Here is a 26,978-nt window from a genome sequence, read left to right as displayed (position 1 = left end):
GTCTAGATCATAATGATATTTCTCTTCTCTACACTTTCAGCACTTTGAGTTTGCATGTTAATAATAAAATGTCTCACATGGTTCTCTAATTCAGTATTCCCCAGACTGTTTTCCATAGAACACCACTATCCCAAGAGATTTTTATAGATCTGTCTCAAGAAAAAGTTGCTCTGTCAAAAACACTTAGGGAGTTCTGGGTTCAATGACAATAACTGTATTTCTTTGTTGCAGAACTTCTGAGACACTGTGAGTGTGTGTGTGTTTGTATGTTTGTGTGTGTGTATGTAAGTTTCTATTCACATTTTATATAAATGAAAACATATCTTTGTCACATATATCAGATGTTCAATTTTGAGACTTGGTTGTTTTGGGGTCGCTAAGGAGAAGTGGCCCTGCAAATGAGGAAGAGACAGTGAGGGTCAAGAAGGAAGGTCAGAGTAAGGGGGGAAGAATCCAAAGAACATGGTATCCTAAAATCCAAAAGAGTTTTCAGAAGGAGAAAATGGGTCAGGTTCAGTGGCTTATGCCTGTAACCTCCACATGTTGGGAGGCCAAGGTATGGGGATCTCTTGAGGCCAGAAGTTTGAGACCTGCCTGGACAACATAGTGAGAACCTACTGAGACATCTTTAACTTCTTAGGTGTGAATGGTGAAGTTCCAGGGGAAGATTTTAGCATGCCACATTTCTAAAATTTGCATCCAGGAACATCATCCTATTCACCTTCTGACTGATATCTTAAGTGACCTTAATGGTTTTTAGAACCTTGTGTGGAAAACTCTACATTCTTGAGAGCAGGGACTTTGTTCTTCATTCCTTTTTGAGACTCTTGTAGTGCATAGCATATATCTGAAAACATCAAAGCACCCAACAAATATCCGTTGATTGCATCATATGGTTGAAGGAAATAAAAAGAAAAAAATGAAAAATATATTGAAAGATAACTAATATATGCCCAAACTTTTCACCATACATTTTCCTCATTGATTTATTTATCTTGAATTAAATAAAGGGATGTTTTTTGTCTTTAAGATGTACATCTTAAAATTACATAATACCATTATATTTCACTATACTGATCAAAAGTTATTGCATAGGAAGGGTGTGCAGACTGATTATGAAATCACAGTGAGAATATGAAAAATTTACTGACTAAAATTTTTATAGTGCAAGAAATGTGTTTCTATCCTAAAGAGGGTTATAAAATGGGAGAAATAAAACCCTAAGAGTCGTATCATTAAATTTATGGAAGTTCATTTCCTGTGTGTGAGGAGAGTCTAATGGAAAACTTTATAACCATGGACCTTCTCCTTTGTCACAGCTGAAGGGATCCAATGCTAAAATTCTGCTCCATGTAACAAAAAGTACAGTAGAAGAAAATATTGTATCTTGAGTATATCCCTGTCCTTCTATATCTTCCTCTGACTTCTATAAGATATATTTTAAAAACTCAGTCCACATTCCTTAATTCCTCCAAATCCCTCCAGAAACAACAGGTCTTCAAGGTGTAATTGGGTAACTTTTATTGAAATCAGCTGTTGGTAGTCCCTGCCAACCACATGTGCCAGTTACTGAGTCACAGAGGAAGTGCTGGCTTCCTGAACACAGTCTGTATGGAGTAAATTCTCGAAGCATTTGGCCCTATCTCACAATGCCTCTCACTTTGCCCCACTCATGATCCAGTCATGGACTTTAAATTGAACCCATGTTTCTATTTCCATAATGAAAGTTAAGTTTTAGCATAAATATTTGAGGGTCACCACAAATTTAAGAGGATACCTTTCAAAATATTGCTTTTCTTTTCTCTCTCTCTCTCTTTTTCTTTCTTTCTTTCTTTGATGGAGTTTCACTCTTGTCACCGAGGCTGAAGTGCAGTGTGGTGATCTTGCCTCACTGCAACCTCTGCCTCCCGGGTTCAAGAGATTCTCCTTCCTCAGCCTCCCGAGTAGCTGGGATTACAGGCGCCTGCCACCATGCCCAACTATTTTTTTTTTTTTTGTATTTTTAATAGAGACAGGGTTTCACCATGTTGGCCAGGCTAGTTTCGAACTCCTAACTTCAGGCGATCCGCCCGCCTCGGCCTCCCAAAGTTCTGGGATTACAGGCATGAGCCACCACACCTAGCCTGCTTTTCTTTTTATAATACAAAAACAAAATAACATTTTTGATTCGAACCTTATTGGGAATATTTGACTGCTAGTCATAAACTGCCTAAACTAATGAATAACAAAGTAATATATTTATGAGATAGCAACAAGAAATTCTTCTTGGGCTCAGGATGATATCTCAAAGTAATAAAAATATATGCTATCTTCTGTATTGGGCTTCAGGACCTGATGGTGGTTGATGGTGGGAAGTGCTCTAACTCGACTGGAGGCAGCACCTCCCCTTCTGCTCCAGCACACGGCCTTGGGCAGGCACTTTAACCTCCCTGGGACTGGCATCTCTCTTCTGTAAAACCAAGAGGTTGATCTGCATAAACACAAATAGCACTTCCACATATGTCCAAATCCAGGACAATATTATTCCACGTAAAAATGTGCAGCAGATCCTCTTACACATAGACAAAGTGGGCCATTCTGTTTTACAAATAGCACTTTTCAAGCAATATGACTTTTTTGTGCTTAACCCAGTAATGAGCATTTCCTAAAAATTTAAATGCTGATAAGATAAACCTTAATAGCAACTTGATTGTGGAAGTTTGGATTTAAAAACAAAATAGATAATAACTCTGGAGATGACAGGACCACTTTTCTCCTCTAAATTGTTTGATGCTGTGGGTCAGTGGATAGGAAAACAATAAGAACATCTGCTCAGATGACACACTTCACATTCCCGATGAGGCCATAATAGTTCACGATGAAATGTTGAGAAAATGGCTTCTAGGAAAGAAAAAAACAGAAGGAGATACAGCCATCTCTCATTATTTGCAGTGGCAGTTATGTTCTGTAAAGTCACTACAAACACTGAATTAGTAAATACCAAGCCATTGCTCATAGGGATATACAGAACTAAGTCCCCAGGAGCCTCCGGTCTCATCAGTTTTATCAACTTATCAATACATGTTATTGTTTTACCTGTGCTTCCATTTAATGATACGTTATTTAATATTGTTGATTCATTAATGTTGAACTCACAGCCAAGAGCACTGTAACTCATGCCTGAAAGAAGCTTATCTAACCAACTGTGCTTTCTCCAAGAGGCTCATCACAGCCTTCTTGTGCTTTGGAACAGTAGACAGCACTTCAGCACTACTCTTGGGGCCAATTTTAAGTGGTGAAATTATCAACAAAAAGCACAAAAGGCTGAGCATGCCTGTAACCCCAGCACTCGAGGCCGAGGTGGGAGGATCACTTGAGACCAGGAGTTTGAGACCAGCCTAGGAAACGTAGTGAGACCCAATTTCTACAAAATAAACAAATAGATAAATAAAACATAAACCAAAAAAGAATTTTTTTAAAAAAAAGCACGAAAATGTGAAAAACAGCAGAAAATAGGTCTTGCAAGGGACACGTGTTTACAGTGTGAGTGCTGAAACAAGAAGACAGAGTGTCAGTTTGTTCAAACTCAGTTGAGAACCCGAATGTTAGGAGACTAAAATTTTTTTGTTGCTCTGTAAATGGCCACAAAGGTGCCATAGCTGTTGATTTCACCTCATAAATACATTTTTAGTGGGTTAGCAAATTTGCAAACATGGAATACACTAATAATATTGAGGATCAACTCTGTATAAATTACATATAAATTTCAAAATAGGTAAAATTCTAAGTATCATAACTTTTTTATTTAAAAAGCAAAGAATGGTATTGCTGTTATTAAATTATATAAGAGATGATCTTAAACTAATATTTTCTTGTAATCACCAAGGATAGGAAATCAATAAGGTATTTATAGTTCATATACAAATAATGTCTTTCTGTACCCTAAGGCATATTTTCACTATGAATAAAGGTGGTTTGTTTTAGAATCAACAAATAAACAGAATTACAACATGAAAACCTATGGAGGCTGCAAATATTCTTAGAAACTTGAGAGTAATGAGGCTTGTTCCTACTATTGATTAATACAAAACATTTCACCAGATCTCTATAATAATCCACATGTAATTGCAAGGGTCATCCAGAGGAGTAAAGTGAGCAGCTTAAATGATGCCATCATTTTTAATGTTTGATAACTTACATTTAAAATTCTATCAGGGCACAATTACGTTTACTGAGTACACTGATTGAATAAATACAAAGCTGCCAAGAAACTCACTGGCTTGAGAACTAATGTAAAAGTGGTCAAGACAGCATTGCTATGATTCATTTAAGTAAATATTCATTTTTAAAAAATTTTCTCAAGCAAAAGAAAATTGTCAGACCTCAAATAAGGCACTGAAACTCATCATGACTGACTTCACAAAAAAATATATGAAGCTCACCATCTTAAAAATAAAATCTGTGGACTGAGTGAGTTGGCTCTTGCCTGTAACTGCAGCATTTTGGGAGGCCAAGGCAGGTAGGCCAGGAGTTCAAGACCAGGCTGGTCAACATGGTGAAACCCTTCTCTACTAAAAAATACTAACAATTAGCCAGATGTGGTGGTGTGCGCCTGTGGTCCCAGCTACTCAGGAGGCTGAGGCACGAGAATTGCTTGAATCTGGGAGGCGGAGGTTGCAGTGAGCCAAGATCACACCACTGCACTCCAGTGTGGGCAACAGAGTGAGATTCTATCTCAATAAATAAATAAATAAATAAATAAATAAAATAAAAGCTGTGATTAATAGCTATAGCAATCTAAATGAAGGTTTCCAACTCAGTTTTTAACCTGAGTGTTTTCTATTATACTATCATTTAAGCAATGTATATTTATTTGCTAAGCAATACTCCTTTCCAGATTTTAGGCATTTTCATGTATTAGAAATGCAGATATCAATTGATTTTCTATGGCATTTAGTAAGATAAAATAGTCATAAATTAAAATAAATAATACATTTAATTCCAGTAAGACTAAGGTTTGTTCAGGGAAAAACAGGTGCTAAAATATATTAGTCAAATCATATTTTGACTCAAGCTTAAAATAGACAATTTGCAAGTATGAATTCCATATATGCAGCCCATGTATTGCACTGGCCAAGCAAAGAGGGTTTTTTTCCATCTCCATTGGATAATGTTCTACTTTTTAGCAAGCAAAGCTAAGGAGCCATTTAAAATATTTTACTTTAGACCTGAAGTTTAAACTCTTATCACTGCCTTCAAAGGAAACTCACTCCAAAATGTCTGAAAATACTTGTCACATAAACTCAACCAACTACAGAATGTTTTTTCTTTTGTAAATATGTAAATTAACTTAGTGCTTTATTTATTTATTTTTTGAGAAATGAGGCTGTTTCAGCTTATAAACATTAGAACTAGGATTAAACCATTTTTTTCCTCTGAGAAGTATGAGATATAAATCTCATTAATTTAGAGGAAATAAAGAATCAAGAGTGTCTTTAAATGCATCTAAATCCTCAGGTAACAAAATTCCTAAATGAAAGATAGGTGTTGATTGTAGTTGGGCATTGCATAATAGCAAGCATAAGGTCCTTTGCAGAGGGACAGTGTGTGGCCTTGAGAAGCAAGTAAATTGTCTCCATCCAGTCCTGGCTCCAGTGGCCTCACAACTTGATGCTGCCATTGGTTCCCTATTAGTCTCTCTGGCTCCACATTTTCTCTGCTGCCACACAGTCTATAAATTACTCCTGAATTCCTCCTTATTTCAGTTCGGTTTCCATCTCTAACAACCTTCAGTGATTCTCTATGGCCCTCTGGACTAAACAAAGTTTCAGCTGCCTTTCAAGGTCACCATGCATGACCCAGACATGGCTTCTCTCTCTGTTTGTTCTGAGCTTAGTAATTTATTTTACTTATTAATTTTAAAAAATTTCAGTAGCTTTAGGTGTACAGGTGGTTTTCAGTTATATGGATGAATTGTATAGTAGTGAAGTCTGGGATTTTAGTGCACCCATCACTTGAGTAATGTATGTTGTGCTCAGTGGATAGTTTTTCATCCCTCACTCCTCTCTCTCCTGCATCTGAGTCTCTGATGTCTATTTTATCACTCTGTATGCCTTTGCATACCTATAGCTTAGCTCCTATATATATATATATATATATATATTTTTTTTTTTTTTTTTTTTTTAGAGAAACGAGGTCTCACTCTGTCACCCAGGCTAGAGTGCAGTGGCATGATCTTGGCTCACTGCAATCTCTGTCTCCCAGGCTCAAGCGATCCTCCTGCCTCAGCCTCCCAAGTAGCTGGGACTACAGGTGCACACCACCATGCCCAGTTAATTTTTTGTACTTTTTGTTGATACGGGGTTTCACCATGTTGCCCAGGCTGATCTCGAACTCCTGGACTCAAGGGATCTGCCCGCCTTGGCCTCCCAAAGTTCTGGGATTACAAGTGTGAGCCACCCCACCTGGCCTTGGCTCCCACTTACAAGTGAGAACATGTGGTTTTAGGTTTTCCATTCCTGAATTACTTCTCTTACAGATATAATCTCTCTGTTTTCCTCTGTCAACCTCTTTTCTCCACATGCACAATTACCTGAATGGATTTCATCATTTTCAAGCTCATTTGTTCATCCTTTCTGAAGTTCACACCTGAAATGCTTTATCCTCTCGTCTCACCCCATCCAAATCCCCACCAACCCTGCCTTCCCCAGTCCACTCCACTTTTTTTTTTTTTGAGACGGAGTCTCGCTCTGTCACCCAGGCTGGAGTGCAGTGGCGCGATCTCAGCTCACTGCAAGCTCCGCCTCCCGGGTTCACGCCATTCTCCTGCCTCAGCCTCCAGAGTAGCTGGGACTACAGGCGCCCGCCACCACGCCCGGCTAATTTTTTTTTTCTTTTTTTTTAGTAGAGACGGGGTTTCACCGTGTTAGCCAGGATGGTCTCGATCTCCTGACCTCGTGATCCGCCCGCCTTCGGCCTCCCAAAGTGCTGGGATTACAGGCGTGAGCCACTGCACCCGGCCTCCAGTCCACTCCACTTTAACCTGAAATCATTTCCAAAAAATGCTTGTGGTCTTGCCTAGTTTGGCATGTGATTATAAATGTGTATTTTGTGTCATTATCTAATTTTTCTTTTATATCACTCTTATCCACAGTATATAATGAGGGTCCACATCATATTTTATATTTACTTTTCAGTTTCTTAAATTTCATCAGCTTCAGAAGTGAATAAATTATTAACCATTTAGAATAGTAACTTTGGAGACAGGCTCTCACTATGTTGCCCAGGCTGGTCTCAAACTCCTGGGCTCAAGCTATCCTTCTACCTCAGGCTCACTAGTGGAAACTACAGGCACAAGCCCACCATGCCTGGCTCTAACTGCATTTTTTTTTTAAAGAGATGAGCTGTTCCTCAGGCTGGAGTGTATTGATGTGATCACAGCTCACTGCAGCCTCGAATTCCTGGGCTTAAATGATCCTCGCACCTCTGAAATATGGTGGCCTGCACCTGTAGTTCCAGCTACTCAGAAGACAAGAGGGTCCTGAGTGGTGGGAACTACAGGCACAGGCCACCATGCCTGGATAGAAGAGTCTTTTTTTGTTTCATTAGATAACAGTTCTGTATAAAAGTAACTTATCTGGGTTGGGCACAGTGGCTCACACCTGTAATCCCAGCACTTTGGGAGACTGAGGCAGGCAGATCACAAGGTCAGGACTTCGAGACCAGCCTGGCCAACATAGTGAAACACCGTCTCTACTAAAAATACAAACTAGCCAGGTATGGTGGCGGGTGCCTGTAATCCCAGCTACTCGGGAGGCCGAGGCAGGAGAATCACTTGAACTCAGGAGGCAGAGGTTGCAGTGAGCCGAGATCGCCCCATTGCACTCCAGCCTGGGTGACAGCGTGAGACTCCATCTCAAAAAATAAAAACAAAACAAAACAACAACAATAACAAAAAATGTATTTGGGGACACTGAAATAGAAATAGAATATTGAGGGAAACACTTAAATATTTATTAAAAAGTTAAGAAAATAAGGGACTGGAGATGTTTATTTCACAAATAAATATTTTTATAAATTGACATCATGGGCAGTGTAAAGTTTGTCTTAATTAGTTGCTTATTGATAGATCTTGATCATTTGTGCTAGTGATACTGTGATGGAATGGCCATGGGATCATTTGGTCACTTTCTCCCCCTTACTTAGTTTTATGTTAGTAATTCCCATTATTTGAGGGGCTCTGATGTCATAATAATGTCAATAAGGGTGTGTTGTCAGGCTTCTTTCAGTATGATCCTACTCTGTTGGAGATAAAAACTCAGCACACGCAAAATCGCGTGTATCAAAGCATTCCTTTCCCTTCTGGCCTACAGCTTGGCATGTTTTCAAAAATCCTTAGCAGCATAAAATCTGTCTAAATTTATTTGTTTTCAAGTCTTAGATGAAAAGAGCTATTGTTGAAAGCTTAGTTAAGAAATTAAACACACTCAAGACACTTTTCACACTTTTGTGCTTTGGGATATAATTCCTGTAAGTAGGTTTGAATTGTGTCGTGAATCTCCCGGATTCTCAAGTTTATAAAATTTCATTCATCAACAGTTTCAGTTTGAGTTTTCCCCAAAGCAACTTAAAAAGTGATAAAAACTATCATTTTATACTGTAAACTCTAAAATGAGACAGTGTGATTTATTTATGGGGAAGAATTCTTGTTTTCCTCAACATTTCTGAATCTCAGGGCTGCCCAGCATATTACATAACCAAAAGAATATTGTTCGCTACTCTTTCAACTCAGATATGCTGTAGTAAATTATGCCTCCTAAAATATTTTCATGGTATCCACAACTGGTAGCATTATTTCTAGAATTAAGGAGGTGTGTTGAATGTCTTTGTAGATAATCAATACATACATGTTTTCTAAAAATATGGAACTCTGAAACCTTTATTAGGAGCTATGTTCCTTAGAGAGTTCCTTGGAGTTCTTTAATTCTAGCAACCATTCTCTCTTCCTTTCCTTGCCCAAATATGAAAGTTGGTATTAGTTGGATGCATATAAATGAAATAGCAAATACAAAACAGCAAAAATGAGAGCCCCAAAGGCCCTGGGCAAGATTCCCAGGCACAGCATTTAGAATTCTAGCTCTGATTTGCAGGGTCGTTATTGTCCAGGCCTAGCCTGAAAGCTGAATGCATTTTATTCTGCTTATTGATGCATATTCTGCCTCATAACAAGACCCCAGATTACTAAACTTATTTTCTCCTGCAAAAATATCTGATTTAAAGTTCATATTTTCGAGAGGGAAAGCAAAGAGTACTGGTTGGCTGCTAATATTCTAAGTATTGAGATATAATTCAGAAGTATTCAGGAGAAAAGAGAAAGATAAACACCTCTTCTCTTCACGTTTACTGCCATAAACAGGTAGCATATATATAGGCTTCCATAAAGTTTTGCATTCATTGGTGCTGTTAGTGAAATAGATCCTGGCTGTGGTATAGGAACATTAACATCTCTCCCTAATGTGTTACTATGGATGGTTACCACATTTTTTCCTGTTTTCAGATAATGTATTGCACTTTGAAAATGTAAGAAATTATGTTTCCATTGTACTTATTAGGGCAATTCTTCCATTTATGCCACTGGGATTGTTACCTGATTCTTGACCTTAGTGTAAGGCCTGATAACATTAATTGAACACATATTTATTATGTACCTCATATATTAGGCCTCATATGGTTTTCATATTTTGTTTTACCTTAATATACCTGCACAAAATAATCTAAATCCCCTAACCATATCAATATAGCAGAAATGTTTGACTTTAATAGCTTACAGATAGACACTTAAAGTGAGAGCCTAGAAAGTGAGCACATGTTTGATGAAGAGAGTGGCTGTGATTGTGCCCATGGATATGATGGAGGGGTGTGTAGAATGGGTGTCTGGGGCTAGACAGGCAGGATATTAAACCTCACATGAAAAACAATTGTGAAACAGTGTTTATAAATTGAACACAACAGTAAGTTGTGCTTCCACTAACTATATGTTATAAAGAGGTTATGTGAAACAATCCCTATCAAATCAACCACTCATCTTCCCAACTGGTAACCTTGGGATGGGGATGGGGAGGCTATCACATTGACTACCTCTCTACTGCCCATTTGTTTTATATCATGTTCAAACTGTTCTCTTGTAATGGGCAGTTTGAGCTTCATAAGGGAACCCTTTCCATATAACATGAGTCAGAATCTTGAAAGCTTGGATGCCTTTCATTCATAAAAAGAAAAAAAAAAAAGATGGAGCACCTATTATGTGCCAGGCACTCACTATATTAGGCTCCAGGGACACATCAGTTCATAAGGCACAGCACTTCCTCTAAGGAATCTAGAAAATAATGTAGTCATTCTGAAGGAGGGCTCAGAATTTTTCTTTTTTATAATTTGTAAGACTTAACATTTAAGAGTGATTTATAGAAAACATTGAAAAGACCTGGAAAAAAAAGATGAGAACAAGAATGAAATCTTTTCCTGGGGAACTCCTTAAGCTACCCACATTTTTCTCAGGTTTTCTATGAAAAAGGACCATGATGTGATTAAATTCAGTCCATGAATAATATGGACACTAGGAGAGTGACATAAGAATGAACTTTCCTTAAGCTCCCGATGCTATGGAACGGAGGCATTTAAAAATATCCTCATTAGCATTTCGATGAAAACAATCAGTGTAGACATGGAAGGAAACAGGGAGATCACCCTGACCAGTGGCTCTCCATTCTGGCTGCATATTAGAATCATCAGGGGCGTATTTTAAAAATGATCATGTTCAGGCTTGCTCCAAAGATGAAAGTAAAGTGGAATCCCTGGGAACGAGGCCTTGGTATTGGCATTTTAAAAAGCTTCCTACGGCTGGGTGCAGGGACTCATGCCTGTAATACCAGCACTTTGGGAGGTCAAGGCAGGCAGATCATTTGAGCTCAAGAGTTCAAGACCAGCCTGGCCAACATGGTGAAACCCCGTCCCTACTAAAAACACAAAAATTAGCCAAGTGTGGTGGTGCGCGCCTGTAATCCCAGCTACTAGGGAGGCTGAGGCTGGATAATTGCTTAAACCTGGGAGGTGGAGGTTGCAATGAGCTGAGATTGTGCCACTGCACTCCAGCCTGGGCAACGGAGCAAGACCCCATCTCAAAAAAAAAAAAAAAAGGCTTCCTACATATGTACAGCCAGGGGTGAGATCTACTGCTCTAGGGCCACCCTTACTCATTATGAAGCTTAGAAAACCCAGACCCACAAGGCGAAGTGAAGCACTCAAGGCTGTGCTCTAAAGCAGAGGCAGAGCCCAGCCTGGCTGCTAGTGTCTGGGCACTGTAATGCAACGGGCCTGAACACCTAGTGCTCTAAACATCTGTTTTCATCCATGCTTACTTTTCAGGAACCTTTAAATAGTCTATTAACAGTAACTCTATTATACATTCAGATTGCCTAACATAACTTAAACCAGTGGTCCTTCTGAGATGTCAGAAGCCCATCTTGGTGGGAGAGGGGGAAAGCCAGAGTTTCAGGAGTTCAGCTTACCTTGCCCCTTTTCTCCTCCAACAAGAGTATCTCAGTTTTAATCTGTTGAATACATAGGTTTTGCATGTAAGATTTCATGTCAAGAAAAAAGCAAAGGCTGGGTGCAGCAGCTCATGTCTGTAATCTCAACATTTTGGGAGGTGGAGGTCGGAGGATAGCTGCAGGCCAGGAGTTTGAGACCAGCCTGAGCAACATAGCAAGACCCTGTTTCTACCAAAAATAAAAAATAAAAAAATTAAAAAAATAAAAAAAAGAAAGAAAAAAAGGGTTAAAAAGAAGCTTCAAAAAAAAAAAAAAAAGAAAAAAGAAAAAAGAAAAAAGTAAAAACCAAATAACAACAAAACCAATTTAAATCTTCCCCCCAGCCCTCAAGGGATATAATGGCTTGAGTTTTTGTTTAGCTATTGTTTTAATTACATCTCCTATCCTGGAAAGAGTATTTAAACACGAGGGAAGGTTAGACATTGAAGTCAATTTTTTTGAGGCTGCTAAATAATTTTGGCTCTGGTTTGGATCTTTTCTTCTTCTGATAACTGACTTGTGTGGCTTTGAGCAACCTCTCTGAGTCTGTTTCTTTCATATGTAAAATAAAGATGTTGTCACTGGGTTGTTGCAGGTATTGCATGAAATGATAAACTTAGTAAAGGATTTAGCACAAAAAGCAAATGTAAAGCACTAAATGTATCCAACACGAAGCATGTGCTCAGAATTTATTAGTTTCATTCCCTTTTCTTCCCTTTTAGTTGACAGCAATGGAAAAGTTTCTGTTAAACAGTGATATCAGATTATAGGCTAAATGATTTAGTACCTGGGATATTTTAAGGTTGGCCTTATTTTGAGAATTACTGGGTTTGTTTTGTTTTGTTTTGTTTTGAGATGGAGTCTCACTCTGTGTCACCCAGCCTGGAGTGCAGTTGTGCTATCTCAGCTCACTGCAACTTCCTCCTCCCGGGCTCGAGCATTCCTCCCACCTCTGCCTCCCTAGTAGCTGGGACTACAGGCAAGAAACATTGTTTTTGCATAGTACCTTTAAAAAACATAACCTTAGAAGACCCAGTTTTATGTTACTTTGGTGCATCACAATGTTTTCAAAGTACAAAATGCAAAATAATTCAGTTTCAAGATCTTTAATATTTGAGACACTATTCAAGGACCAAGTCCTAATTCCTTCTATATTAATCTGCAACACTTCCCAAGTAACCCAACAAATACAGAGTGGATTAAATCACCTAGAATATACATCTTCTTTTTTAATTAGAGGCACAAAGTTCCTACTTATAGTTATAATAGATTAGGGTGAGCATGCATTTTGGCAACACTCAAAGCAATTTAAAATGATTTAAAAGGCAAAAGAACAAAATTACCAGAGATGAAATATATCAAAGTAATCTAGTTGTTCAATTTTTTATTTAATCAAAGGCCTCAATTTGACTTTTTGCATTAACTTTAAGCAGGTGAAAACTGAACAATTCAGAAGGCCTTGGATGATTTATTCATGTTTTGCCATGTTTGTGTATCCAATTTAAATTTAAATTTCATGGTTATTCAGACTACACAATGATAAGAATGGACAAGCAGGTTCACTTTAGGAACTGTTGTGAGTGATTATGCTAACTGCTAAAATAAAGGGATGAAAAATTGTGGAACAATTGCTTGTGAAAATAACCTAAACTAACGTTTAGATCTGCTCTGGTACTCAACTTGCTGCCAAATTTCCATGATGCTACTGACTTAACTGCCTTTGAAGAACTCTGCCAAGAGACTTCTCCTATCTGGAGGAAGAAAACACAGGGAGACCTTTTCCATAAGCTAAGAACAAATCTCAAGTTAACAGGATCCAGATAAAAAGGTAGTAACAGCTGACAAGACTGGTGAACCGTGTGAGCTGTGAGCTTGTACATACACACGAGGGCCATGGCCCCCAGATTCCATCACGTTCAACAGTGAGGCTTGCCCTTCTTTTTCAAGCATCATGTGCTCATTTTAAACAGATGTCAGACACAATTTTACCACACAGATGGAACCAACCATTTAAACTAACTTATTCTGCCAAGTCTGTTTGGGGAAGGGCTGCATATCTAGAAATGCACATTTTGTAGTCATATCATGCTTTCAACTTAAATTCCTGCCACCCCTGACTACAGAGCGACAGTTTTTCAATAACCAGTGAGATAGATTAGCAAGACATAGCCTATTATTCCAAGTTTACTAGAAGTGAGAGTTTTTATCAACACACACACACACAGAAGAGTCTTGAAAGATCTTCCGAGAATGCAATTATACAGTAAGTTAATTTCTTATCCACAAAAGTATAGCTGTATTAACAACCCTTCCTTAAGTGGATACACTGGAATGCTGCCTTAGTTATCTCAAACTGCTTTCCTGCAGTATTTTTTGCACTTACTTTTAGTCATTCTTCTCCATCTACCTTCACCCCTACCAAGCCTCTGGCTCCTCCTCCTGCCTTCCTCCCACAGCACTTACACTTTCCTCTTGAACAGCAGTAAAGGTATACAGGTCTGCATCTGACATGCTTGATTTTTCAGGTGTGGCTCTCTAACACAGACCTATAGTTGGAACCAGAAGCTTGATATGGATTTAGTGAAACTTGTTCTGTGTCACAGATAAGAAAGCTGTATAAAGAACATGAAGATGAACTCAAAGACATAGACATATTCTTACGTGGTTGTGCTGAGTCTGCCAAAGAAAAACTTTGAAATATTGCCAAGGAATCTGAACTTAAGTATCAAGAGCCTTTTGTTGACTCAGTTTTGCCTCTGTTCTTTGTTGGTGGTTCGTTAATTCAAATTTCATAAGTCACCCCAGGGAAAATCTGGGGTGCAGAAAGATGAGATAAAGACTAATGATTGTGCGTGAAATATTGGCTGTGCTGTCTCCTCCAGTCACTGCATTTTCTCACCATACTGCCTCTCTTCATTTTCTTCATATTTTTTCTTTTAAGTTTTTGTACATCTCAATCTTTAAAAGTCAAAATTCTGTAACATATATATCTTGAGGAAGTCTCATTCTACTCCTGACTCTGTCTATCCTGCTCCCATCTCCAAAGGCAACTAAAAATGTGAGACCTCTTCATGTTTCCTGAAGTTGGTGCAAACAGTCCAAGATTTCTTAGTTCCAGAAGGGATGGGCATGAAGGGATTTTAAAGGGGGCAGCAGGGATTGGTGGGGGCTGCCCTAAGAGAGGAGCTCTTATTCTGTGGGGAGGGAGAGGGACAGAGGTTACAGGTTAGTATGATTCATGGGATTTGAAAAGGAATTTAAGTATAATTGTTGTTTCAGTCATTCAACATTTTACAATTTGTTGATGTCATTTCCTACATTATGAGAAAGCAACTAAAACACACACTGGGTTCAACATAAATGGCTTTATCACATTCAGTGAGGACTGGAAAGATCTTGTGATTCACCATTTGCCAATTTAAATTGTTATTCACAAGAAAGAAATCTTGGTTTGTAGCTAGTTGGCTGCAAGTCAGGCTAAAGTCCACCTGAAAAAATGTTAATTAATCACATTTTAAAAACATCTTCACTGGATAAAATGTGTGTCCAGAGAAGTTTCTTGTTATGTGGGCTTCATCATGGGGTTGTAAGTTCCACGAGGGCAGGGACCAAGTCTGTTTCACTATGTGGTGTGTATCTAGAGCCACACAGTGTGCTCAAAACGCACTAGGTACTTAACAAATAATCACTGAAGGGATGAACGACAGAATCAGATGGAAATAGCCTACTGGAGAGGGTGAGTAAGCATTTATTGCATTCAAGGGCACATTACTGGATCCTCAGGAAAAACAGGAAATGCAGGAAAGAGTTCAGTCTCTATTTCTGGAATTTGTAATCTAGATGTAGCATATGAGTTTATTACTTTTGAGTTAAAACAACAAAATTGAGGTAATTATAGCAAAAAGTCCCAGTGAAGAAATTATTTTGGCAGGATGATAAAGAAGGGATGAATGGTAGGGAAGATTCCTGAGAAAGGTCTTCAAGAGCTTTGCTAGTTAGAAAATTACTGAGGAAAGAAGCAGTTACTATCCAAGAAAGGGCACTTCAAAGAAGGTAGAATTTGATCAGTTGGCTTTGAGTGTCACAAGGTCTAAACTCTTCAGCTTCAGCTAGAAAATAATTTACAACATGAAATTAGGTTTAGAATTTAGCATTGGTGTAAAAGGCTAAAATATTTTATAGAGTTTCTGATTTTATTAAGGTAATTTTACACCACTATAAAAATATTTTCTAAAATTTTGGGGTGCTTCTTAACACAGTGGCAAGACAGATTCTAGACTACTGTGGTCTAGAAGGAGAAGTTATGAGCTATGTTTATTAAGAAGTGTACAACACAAGGGTCTAAAGTGAATCTAGCATCATGTCTAATCAAATTTATTTCCAAGGATGCAAAACTTGAAGCATATCAAAAAGGAAAAGAAAATCCTAGACCAAGTAGAATGGAAAAGTTGTTAGCACAAATGAAAGGGAGAAACTACCAAGTGTTTGTGTTTGCTTTCTGTGTGTGTGTCTGTGTACATGCACAAGTGTGTTTTCTTGGAGAGTTTTCTTTGAAGTCAAACTTTGAAGTTGGCTCTGTTGTGTGACACATCAACTATCCTTATCCGAAAATACTAATCTTACTGAATCCTTCTTTGCTTCCATTTCACCATCCATCCTTCTTACCTTCAACTTTGCAAACTTACAATGGCCATTTTTTTCCCCAAATGCACAATTGCTCTTAAGTAATGACTTCAGTGTGTCAGGGACAAACGTTTCTGTCTAGTTAGAGTTGTATAAGCCAAACTAATTTCAGAGAGATTTCATTTTATTTAGTGAAATGTTGATGACTTTTCCACTCAGTTCCCTCAATCTCTTTTAATTTAATGGATTTGGATAGAAGATGAAGTTCTAGAAGTACATTACACTCTTCAGGAATGAGATCAGCTTTGCCATGTACTAAGAGTTAAACTTTGCCCTTGTTCTAAGTACGTAATACATAATTCTCATCCCTAAGAAAGTATCTGTTCTATAGGATGTTTCGTGGAAAACAGCTGTGGATTAAAATAAAATAAAAACAGCATCATCAAATAAAAACTGAGCACAGGTATATACTTTTATAATTACTGAAAGGTTATGTATCTTATGAGAGGACATATATTTTTGTATTATTAATAGAAGGCTAAGGGGTTAGGCCAGGAACAGTGGCTCACACCTGTAATCCCAGCACTTTGGGAGGCCAAGGGGGTGGATCACCTGAGGTCAAGAGTTCAAGACCAACCTGGCCAACAGGGCGAAACCTCTTCTCTACTTAAAAAAAAAAAAAAAAAATTTTCTGGGTGTGGTGGTGGGTGCCTGTAATCTCAGCTACTCAGGAGGCTGAGGCAGGGAGAATTGGTTGAACCTGGGAGGCAGAGGTTGCAGTGAGCTGAGATTGCACCACTGCACTCCAGCCTGGTCGACAGAGCAAGACTCCATCTCAAACAAACAAACAAAAACCAAAAAACAAACAAACAAAAAATCAACCACAACAAAAGAAGGCTAAGAGGTTAAATTAATTTAACAGAATAATTTTTTGAGGAAAGAGAGGATCTGAGAAGAACAAGAAAGTTGAAAATCCTGATCATTGGGACAATATCCACACTTGTTCCATGTTCAAATACTTCCTTTGCATGTGAAAATACTCAAGTTGATTTAACATTGGTTTTTTGGGATTTGGGAAAAGGCAGGAGGAACTAGAAATCAGGCTTAAAGTTTTCAGAAAACAGGGATTCTCAGCTCTAAGCAGCAGTAACAAAAAAGGCCAGAGAAGATTGTTCTGAGGGCTTAGGATCAGATATCTAATCTAATTATTAATAGAAATTTGATTTCACATGACCTTTTGTAGAGCTCAGAAAGTTACATTTGGATGATTAATCCTTATGACATCATGATAGGCAAAAAGCGTCAATATTTGGGTTTCCCCCTTCCATGAAATGGCCCTCCTCCAAGTTATGAAAACATATTCTTAGAATTCAAGACAGATCATGCTAGATTGGAATTGTTCTACCGCTCCAGCCCTTGGAATTCACTTCCCCTCCAATGCCCTCCGACACACACACAACTGTGGAAGGACTGCTCATGCCTGTGTGCTCATCACTGCAGCAGGTGTAAGCATCTTGGTCATCACTGTCACCAGGTGAATACAAGGTACAGCAGCAGGCTCATGCCACTGGAGGAAGTGAGACAGCTGAGGGGCTCTGCTGTAACCAATGGTTCCTGTGATTCATGCATGGAAACCATACGGTTAGAATTCTACCAACAAGTTGGCGATTATCAGTGAGGATTTTCTCCCTGGTTTTCAGACGATTTGCATTTTCTATTTGTGAAGCATTAGCTTCATCAACTCCATTCAGTGACTTCAGACTGTGCCTTGATTCCAAACAAGTGAATCACTGTAGAGGATGATGAAACCCTGGGTGACAGATAATCTTTTAATCAGTTTGTTTACCAAGATTGGCTGCTAGTGGCATGTCATGAAGAAATGATACTGAATACGCTACCAGTTATGTTAAAACTGCTATCAAGACAGATTTTTTTTAAAAAGCAGCAAGGGATCAAACTTCTAGCAGGCAAAATTCTTAGTTTTTCTTAGCTATTCTTGATTTTTAGTGATGTGGCTTTCCAGGATCCTTGTTGAAAAATAATTCAAGAGAAATTTCTGTGATATACTAATTCTGCTCCTGAAGGAACAAAAGCAATTTTTTTCATCTCTTCTGGAAATTTGAAAAGGGTAGAGAGTTTTGAATAAAAAGATTGTACAAGAGAGTTTTAAATAAAAAACTATTTGAGAGGGTATAGCATTTTGATAAAAAGGGAAGAACTTTTGTTCTTCTTACATGGTTAAATATAGCATTAAATTGATAACCATTTAAAAAAAATTTAGTTTATTGGGGGAGGGAAAGGGCAAGGGAAATGTTATTCTTGCTTTCCAGTGTAATTTTTGTGGGAGCAGCAGCTAGTTTTATTCCCATAATGATTTATGAAAAAGAATGGAAAGAGTGATTTATTAACTATTGCAGAAATGTTCATTCATGTGTTCATTCAGTGCAAAATTTTGGCACTTTCAAGAAAAAATGTTAAAATTGAATGTGATCAAATATTGGCTTGAAGTACATGTAAAAATGTGTGTAATATGAAAATGTTTAAAGCTATACTCACGTAGTTAAAAATTTTCTCTACAGTTTATAATATTGGCACTACAATATGCATATGGAGTATAAGCTCAGAAAAATGTTGCATTTATTGATGTTGATGTTTCATAATCTACTTTAAAGAAATGGGAGAGACACAAAAGTATTACAAGGATATTTACAGCTGTCCTTGTCTACCACTTTACACGGGAGGCTCTGTTTCAACATGGTGGATCTAAGGATCTTGCTCCACTTAACATGGTGGGAAATGCTATTTGCCACATGTAATTCTATTTTGCACCCTTTGGCCTAGACCATGAGAGCCAAAAGCCACAATATCTCCAAAAGAGGAAATAATTTTTCCACTATTTATATTTTCTGTGAGACAGCACAGGCAGATGATTTATATAATGCTGTAGAAAATTAATATTAGTTGCAAGCCAGACTCAACTTTCCAGCCTTCAGCATCCATTTGAGAAAGCCAAAGATGTTGTGTCTGAGTTTTAATTTTAATGAGTTAAAAATAAGTGTTCTTTTCTGCTGTTTCCTGAATGAATATAAAAAAATATGAACATTGCCAATCAAGGAACACTACTTTGATTTTGATCCAATAACAATACTAACCGAAAAAGAGTGAAAAAATAAAAAAGTGTTTTTCAGAGAGAATGGGGCTCCAACAAGACAGTATATGTGCATTTGTTTGCTGTTTAAAACTTCCTTTGATCCACAAATATGCTTCCCTCCTATCCTAAGAAATTTCAAGGAGATAATATTGTCAACATCAATTAAAGTCATCATATGTAAAATCTTCATCTTCTCTTCATAAAATTCAAGCTCTTTCAGGCTTTCCTTTATTAATCTATTTAAAGAAAATGATAATGAACTCTTGGCATATGTTAATCTATTAGTACAACAAATAACCTAAATACTGAAATATATAAATAATAAGGAAATTTTTTTTGAAAATATAAAACATACATTACTTGGGTATAGGTTTAAGTATAGAAAAATACTATAAAATCAATGTCCACTTTCTTTTTTCTTATAATACATACCTTGAGAGGAAAAATTTATACTGACTGTGAATCCATTAAAAAGAAAAAGATTTTTTTTTCTTTTCCTTTCTCTCATGGAACAGAGAGAAAGGAAGCCAAAACTGAATAAAACAGTTTATATGTTAATCACAGAAGATACTCAATGCTCACTCTGCTTGGGGAGTCAGCCAGAAGATTCGGAACAAGTTGTTCTCATGATTCTTAACTGTGAAGTATGGTAACGACAGGTCAGTTGGATTTGTAAGCTAGCTGGTTTTAAAAAGATCTTGGCCATTTGTGAAGCCAATATATTTTCCTTTTCTTAGTCTCATAAGAATGACCTTAAGGAACCTTAACACATCTCCTTCAAATTTGTGCTATTGTTAATCAAATTTCACTCCAGCAATTATTTTAAAATTAAGTTTTTGACACAATGAAATTTGACCCTGAGTTGGTAGGAAAAGTTGATAAATTGCTTTTTAAACTGATGTGGTGCTACGTTAATTGATTTTCTTGTTGTTCTGGAAAACTTCAGCATGTTAGTAGCTCTCCACAACATTTTATAAGTGGATCCCTAAGAGTTTCATGAAACTGTTTTTTAAAATGCTTTTTAAAAATATTTTTACTGTATCTAAACTGTACAGAAGCCAACGTTCTAGTTAAAGTATTCTTTAATTGTTTCTAGTAAAACAAAAATGAACTATAAACTCTCTATCTTCATGTCACTTATCTGTATAACTTTCCAAATAGATATGTCCTCTTTGGCTGCAATCATAAGTCTCATCATTTAATATTTGACAGAATAAACATGGCCATTCTTGATAGACATGTTGACTGATGGACTGAGAGATATAGATACATGCCATGAGATCTCTTTATAAGGTAAGTCAACTTTTTTTCTGCCTTTTGAAATGCACAAAGATAAACAGATAATACTTCTGGATGTGGTGCAGTCAATTGTATCTATCAGAATTGAATTTCAAACTAAGAGTAAGAAACCCTTCAACACTTCCATTGGTATTTCATTAGAGATATTCTGCTGAGCTTTAGATATTTCAAACCAGCGGCTAAGAACGGACTTAACACCTCTAAAGTAGTTAAAATGGAAAAAGACCTATTAAGTAAGCAGGAAGTCTTGCTTGTATCTCCGTTATGTTTATCAGTCCAAACTCTGCCCCTCTTCTATAAAGTATAGCTTGAATAAATATTTTTTGATGATGATAATAACTTTAGATACTCCAAATTTTGCATGAAAAGAGTAAATTAAAAACTGCCTGACCTCAAATTTGTAGTGTGAAACAATGCCTATTTCATATTCAAAGCTCAGGAGAAATAGCATGTTAAGTGAAGTATATATATTAGTTTCAATGTTAGAAAAATTGTTTACCTTTTCCCCCTGTACATCATCTTATTAAATATTATCCATGAAAGCCTACATAGAAGGCCCTGTGAGCTCAATGATACAGCTGCGGTTAATACTGAGGTTCAAAGGCTATATGGATGTTAGTCATCTAGGGATATGGTTAAAATAATCACTGGTGGAAAACTAAAAGTGCAAAGGCTAGGAATATGAAGAGTTGTGAGACTGCAAGACTGGAAGACCATCAGACTCAAAAGTCTGGGGACTGGTCATGATTACACAACTCATTGTGAAACTCTCTGTACATTCCCTTGCCGGTCTTTATTATCATAGGAGGAAAAAGAGAAAGGAATCTTCCTCTCCCATATGTTGTAAATGAGATAAATATTTGAGATACTTTAAGATTTCTGAATGCAAGTTGTTCAATAGTCAAGTTATAATTAACAGAAATATCAAGCACTTTACCATTAAACAAATCCATATTTATTTCCTTGTCTCCTAGCTTTTTCAATTAGATTGAATGTTAAGGCAGAGAAGAAATAAATGTGTCTTTGGCTTCTTAGAGGAAATAGTTAAATTCAAAGTTGTACCAAAATTTTTGTAGGCTTTTGATTTTTCTCTATTTTTTTCTACAAATTAATGCAAAGGTTTTCCTAACCATTACATAAAAACATAACACTTCTATAGCAGTCTATGATGTATTAAATAAGCAATACGTCTTGCTTGTAACTCAGTTATGTTTTTCAGTCCAAATCCTGCTCTTCTAGGAATTACAGCGTGTAATAAATATTATTTGATGATGATGATGTCTTTAAAAGGTATATCATAAAATGAATGGGGAAAGGTGCTAATCTCATCTATGTCAATTACATTATTTTTATTCCTTTTAATGGAATCATCAAGTAATTTGTTTAAAATGTAACACTTCATCCGAGAGGCATAATTGCTTTAACATTGTTGTGATAGTTTTTTGATGAACTATAGGAACACATATAGATGGTTTTTCATGTTAATATGAATGTGATGTATGTAGCAATTGGTTCTATAAAAGGCTGTTTGGAACTGTTTTCTCTTGAACAGCAGTGGTCTTATGGATATCTGCATGACCTCTGCTGAAGTAAAATACTGTGGTTCGTGAGAAGACGTGACCTTTGGATACAGCTGGTCTAGTCCTGGCTCTGCTGTGTCAGTGAAAGTGGAACAGTTACATGGCTCTCCCGAATCTCTGTTTTCACTTGGTTAAATGAGGGTTACATGTACTTACTTCCAGTGTTGTTATGAGAATTAAATGAGATTAAATGTTAAAATTTGTGAGTGGTCAATATATGTACTTCTTTTCTCCTCCTCAGTCTCTTAAGAATATTCTACACCAGTATTGCAGAATAAAGAAACATGGATATGTTAATTTGTTTGATATAATCATTCCACAATGTATACATATATCAGGTGGGGAGCAGTGGCTCATGCCTGTAATCCCAGCACTTTGGGAGACCGAGGCGGGCAGATCACTTGAGGCCAGAAGTTCGAGACCAGCCTGTCAACATGGCGAAAACCTGTCTCTACTAAAAAATTTAAAAATTAGCCAGGCATGGTGGCCTGCACTTGTAGTTCCAGCTACTCAGAAGGCTGAGGCAGGAGAACCACTTGAACCCAGGAGACAGAGGTTGCAGTGAGCCAAGATTGCACCACTGCACTCCAGCATGGGTGACAGAGCAAGACTCTGTCTCAAAAAAAAAAAAACATGGACACAGGAAGGGGAACATCACACACCAGGGCCTGTCGTGGGGTGGAGGGAGTGGGGAGGGATAGCATTTGGAGATATACCTAATGTTAAATGATGAGTTACTGGGTGCAGCACACCAACATGGCACATGTATACATATGTAACTAACGTGCACGTTGTGCACATGCACCCTAAAACTTAAAATATAATTAAAAAAAAGAAAAGAAAAAGAAAAAAGAAGCATATGCTTTTCCCTTAAATTTGTAGGAAATTATTTTTTTTATAAACTCATTTCTCTTCAAATAATAAAATGACTAAAAAAAGCATCTTGAATGATCATATTGTTATAATAATGAGTTTTTTCCTTGTATGTTCAAAGGACATAATCTGATATGAAAAGCCTTCACTAATATAATTATTTCACATGAGATATCGATAGTAGCAGAATATGAATTTTTTTTTGGAAGGATGAGGGCAAGAGAAAAATAACTTAAGGGAATAAGAATCAAATTCTGTCCTCAGGAATTTGAAAGCCTCAGCATCTATTTTGGAACTTGTGGCTTTCACCACGCAGCAATGAGGAGAATGGGTGACTTGTGAAACATCCACTCATGTTCCAGTGGAGAAAAACATGATCAGTGCATCCTTTTTGAATGGGCTTTATTTATGGATACAGTTCTCAGAGATCCTGGAATGTCTTTGCTCTGTCCTTCAGCTGCTGGTTTGAGGTAGGCTGCCACAGGTTGGTGGCAGGTTTTTCAGAGGTTTTCTCTGAAGCAGTTTTCTTAAGCCCATGAGGAAAGGCCGGTGACACAGAGGGCTGTGGGCTGTGTAAACATCTTCCTGCTAATGTCTCAAGTGTTTAACAGTGGAAGATTTCAGTTTTGGTTATAGCACTATTTCCCAGGATTAAAGGCTCAAGTTTGAATTCAGTTAATGACAAAATGATTCACTAGGAGGTAACTTGTGTGAGAGACAGACCTTTGTCTTGTTCTCTGCTGAATGCCTTAGAATAGGTCCTGAAATAATATCGGGCATGTAGTAGGTGCTCAATAAGTATTTGTAGAAAAAAATGAATGAATACTTTTTAAAGAATTGACCTTGATTTGTTTGACACTCTGGTGCATGAAATTATTAGAAACAAAAAATGTGTGATGCCTTTTATTATGTGTTGACCCCAAGATAATCTTACCAAATCTCACAAAATGTGGCAAAAGAGGGTATAAGAAAAAAATCTTAGTGGAAAGTTAAGTATTTAATGCAATAAAGGAGACAATACATAAACTAATAATAGTAATGAATGCTCATTGTATATTTACTGGAACCATGCAATGATCTAAGTGGTTTATCTATATCATCTCATTAAATAACAGCCATATGTTGATGTGTGAATCAGGCATTGTAGATTAGTGGTTGAAGACAGACTTTGGGGCTAAACATTCTGGGTCTAAATTCAGGCTCTGATACTTTCTCTGATAAATTCAGGCAAGTTGTTTACCTTCTTGGTTTCTAAATGTCTTTATCTGTAAAAAGGGGGAAATAATACTTTCTGCCTTATACAGCTGTTGTGAAGGTTAAATCCTAGAAGAGTACTAGGTATGTAATATCTATCTGTCATTCTCTCTCTTGCTCATGCACAGTGCCTTGTGCAAAGTAGGAGCTAAATCTTAGCAGTCATTTTGTGTTACTAATATCATTCCCATTTTACAGATGAGAAAACTGATGCCCAGAGAAGTAACTTCCTCAAGATCACGCAGTTAGTAGCTATTGAAACTAAGGTTGCAATCTAGGTAGTCTAACTGAGTACCTTTTGCTCTTAACCTCTATGCCACTGTGTCTCCTCAAATGAATGCGCTGAAAAGGTATTTAACTCACTCTTAGTAATAAACTACTCCTAGAATTTATTCAATAATTTTCAAATGATAATTTGACACTTCTTGACTGGAATATCATTTTGAAGATTTCTGATGAATAAGTACAGGTGTTTCTGTAGGTTATTAATAAAAATATGCTATTATTAACCCAGTTGCCTGATTAATTTTAAGAGCCAATGCACTAGAAAATGATTGCTATTTTCTGTAATTTAGGCTTCAAAAATTGTTAGTAACTAAAAATAAGCCTCATCACAGAGAGACCAGCTTTGCATTCATTTGACACTAGCAAATTCTTTATGTTCAATTCCCTATCTGAAGTGGTAGATCCTCAACAATAGCTTGTAGTTTAGGATATATTTATGCAGATTCTGTATGGCACAAGGAAGGGCACGATCATCTTTCAGCGACAGTATAAGAGGCCGATGCTTTTGAAAAATGGTTGAACCACACATTTAATTTAAAAAAGGGTGAGAAAATAACATGTACTACTAACAGTGCAGGCTACATTTAAGTAGTAAATAAAAAGAAATTGTGTTTGTTTTAATGTTGAATTGCCTTTAGTTGCATCAATGGTATGATCATGAAAAGGATTAAAAAAATCGATTATTTAATTTCCAAATCTCCCCTCAGAGCAGTTCAGCTTTGTAAGTTTAAACAGTTTGTGAAATCTAGCCAAGTACGCCAAATACGGCATAAAGTGAAAGACAAACTTCAAAAAGGTGATTTTTCATTAAAAACTACAGCCATTTTTCTTCCTGAAATCAGCCAAATAGGCTTATCCAGGTAGATGCAGGCCAAGGACAAAGTGAGAAACTTTTTGGCAAATTAAACTGCACTTGTTAGGTTTAGACACTGCCCCTACCGCAGTCATTCCATATCACCGTAGAGTCCCCATAGCACCACGGTGAACACTGGAGGAAAAAGTATTCTAAAGAAACCTGTATTTCTGCTCAGAAGGCTCAGATATTTTTGAAGCTTCACTTCTGTATTCAAATTTTCCCAAAAGAATCTGAAAAGTTAAAAGGCAATTAGTATACTGAAAGCAGAATTTCTCTGCCACTGAGGTTATGCTTTCTTTAATTCTTTTATCTGTCAGTCTCTTTAATTTTTTATCTGTAGCATATATTTTTGAGCCTCCTTATGTCTACTTGGCAGGTACGGAGCTAAGGTGTCAAGAATGATTCCACCTCTCAATTTTTACATAGAGTAATCATACAATTCTCGATGCATGTTTGGCTATGGGGGCAATTACTGATAATATTAACATTAATTTATGCAGAATAAGAGAAATAGGTTTAATTTGGATACTCCAGGTCAGTGAATAACATTTAAAATGTGTGATTCTGTAAATGGAAAATAAACTCTTATTTAGAAATAAATCATAAAATACTGTTTGGTTATATATAAGGCAAAGCAACTTTTTGCTAGATATTGTTCTATTTATTTCCCTGAAATCTCTCCAGTAGAGAGCCTTAGAACCTCTGTTACCTGCCTCCCTGAACTTCAGTCACATTCTTAAAATGGCAGCTCTGGCCACAGGTTCTCTGTAGGAGTTACTGCTTTAGCAGAAAATGCCCTTCCCCACTTATGGGTTGGGTAAACTCTCTCACAGCCTCTCACAGGCATGGTGTTTCAGACATATGCCCTTACAAAACAACATTGTGTTTGCTCAGAACACTTATCTAAAGTTGTATTTACACATTCATTAATGAGGTAATCTGATGAATAACTTTTCCCCGCATTAGACTATAAGAGGGTCAGAACAATGTTGGTTTGTTTCCCAACTTTATCCCAAGGAGCCACAGAGTGCCTGGCATGGAGAAGGAAACCAGCAATCAGTAGTTGAGAGAGAAAAGAAAGAAAGAAAGAAAGAGATGGGGAGGGAGGTGCGGGTGGCAAAGGGAGGAGGGAGGGGAGGAAGTCAGGAAGGAAGGAATTAAGGGAGGAAGGAAGGGAGGGAGGGAAGGAGGAAGGAAGGAAGGGAGGGAAGGAGGAAGGAACGAAGGGAGGGAAGGAGGAAGGAAGGGAGGGAGGGAAGGAGGGAGGGAGGGAAGGAGGAAGGAGGGAGGGAGGGAAGCAGGAAGGAAGGAAGGGAGGGAAGGAGGAAGGAAGGAAAGGAGGGAAAGAAGGGAGGGAGGGAAGGAGGAAGGAGGGAGGGAGGGAAGCAGGAAGGAAGGAAGGGAGGGAAGGAGGAAGGAAGGAGGGAGGGAAGAAGGAAAGGAAAGAGGGAAGGAGGAAGGAAGGAAGGGAGGGAGGGAAGGAGGAAGGAAGG

The 26,978-nt window shown here is 37.5% G+C and overlaps 1 protein-coding gene across 2 annotated transcripts in view; it reads right to left on the bottom strand.

Annotated features, from left to right (window-relative positions):
* Positions 1-26,978, bottom strand: part of KCNQ5 (potassium voltage-gated channel subfamily Q member 5) — a 576,742-nt gene that overhangs the window by 230,617 nt on the left and 319,147 nt on the right. The gene's annotated exons all lie outside the window — the stretch shown is intronic.

This window comes from Pan paniscus, chromosome 5, assembly GCF_029289425.2.
Source record: "Pan paniscus chromosome 5, NHGRI_mPanPan1-v2.0_pri, whole genome shotgun sequence".
NCBI classification, from domain to species: Eukaryota; Metazoa; Chordata; class Mammalia; order Primates; family Hominidae; genus Pan; species Pan paniscus.
Note: the sequence above shows the minus strand (reverse complement) of the source record. Positions and strands in the feature narration are given on the sequence as shown.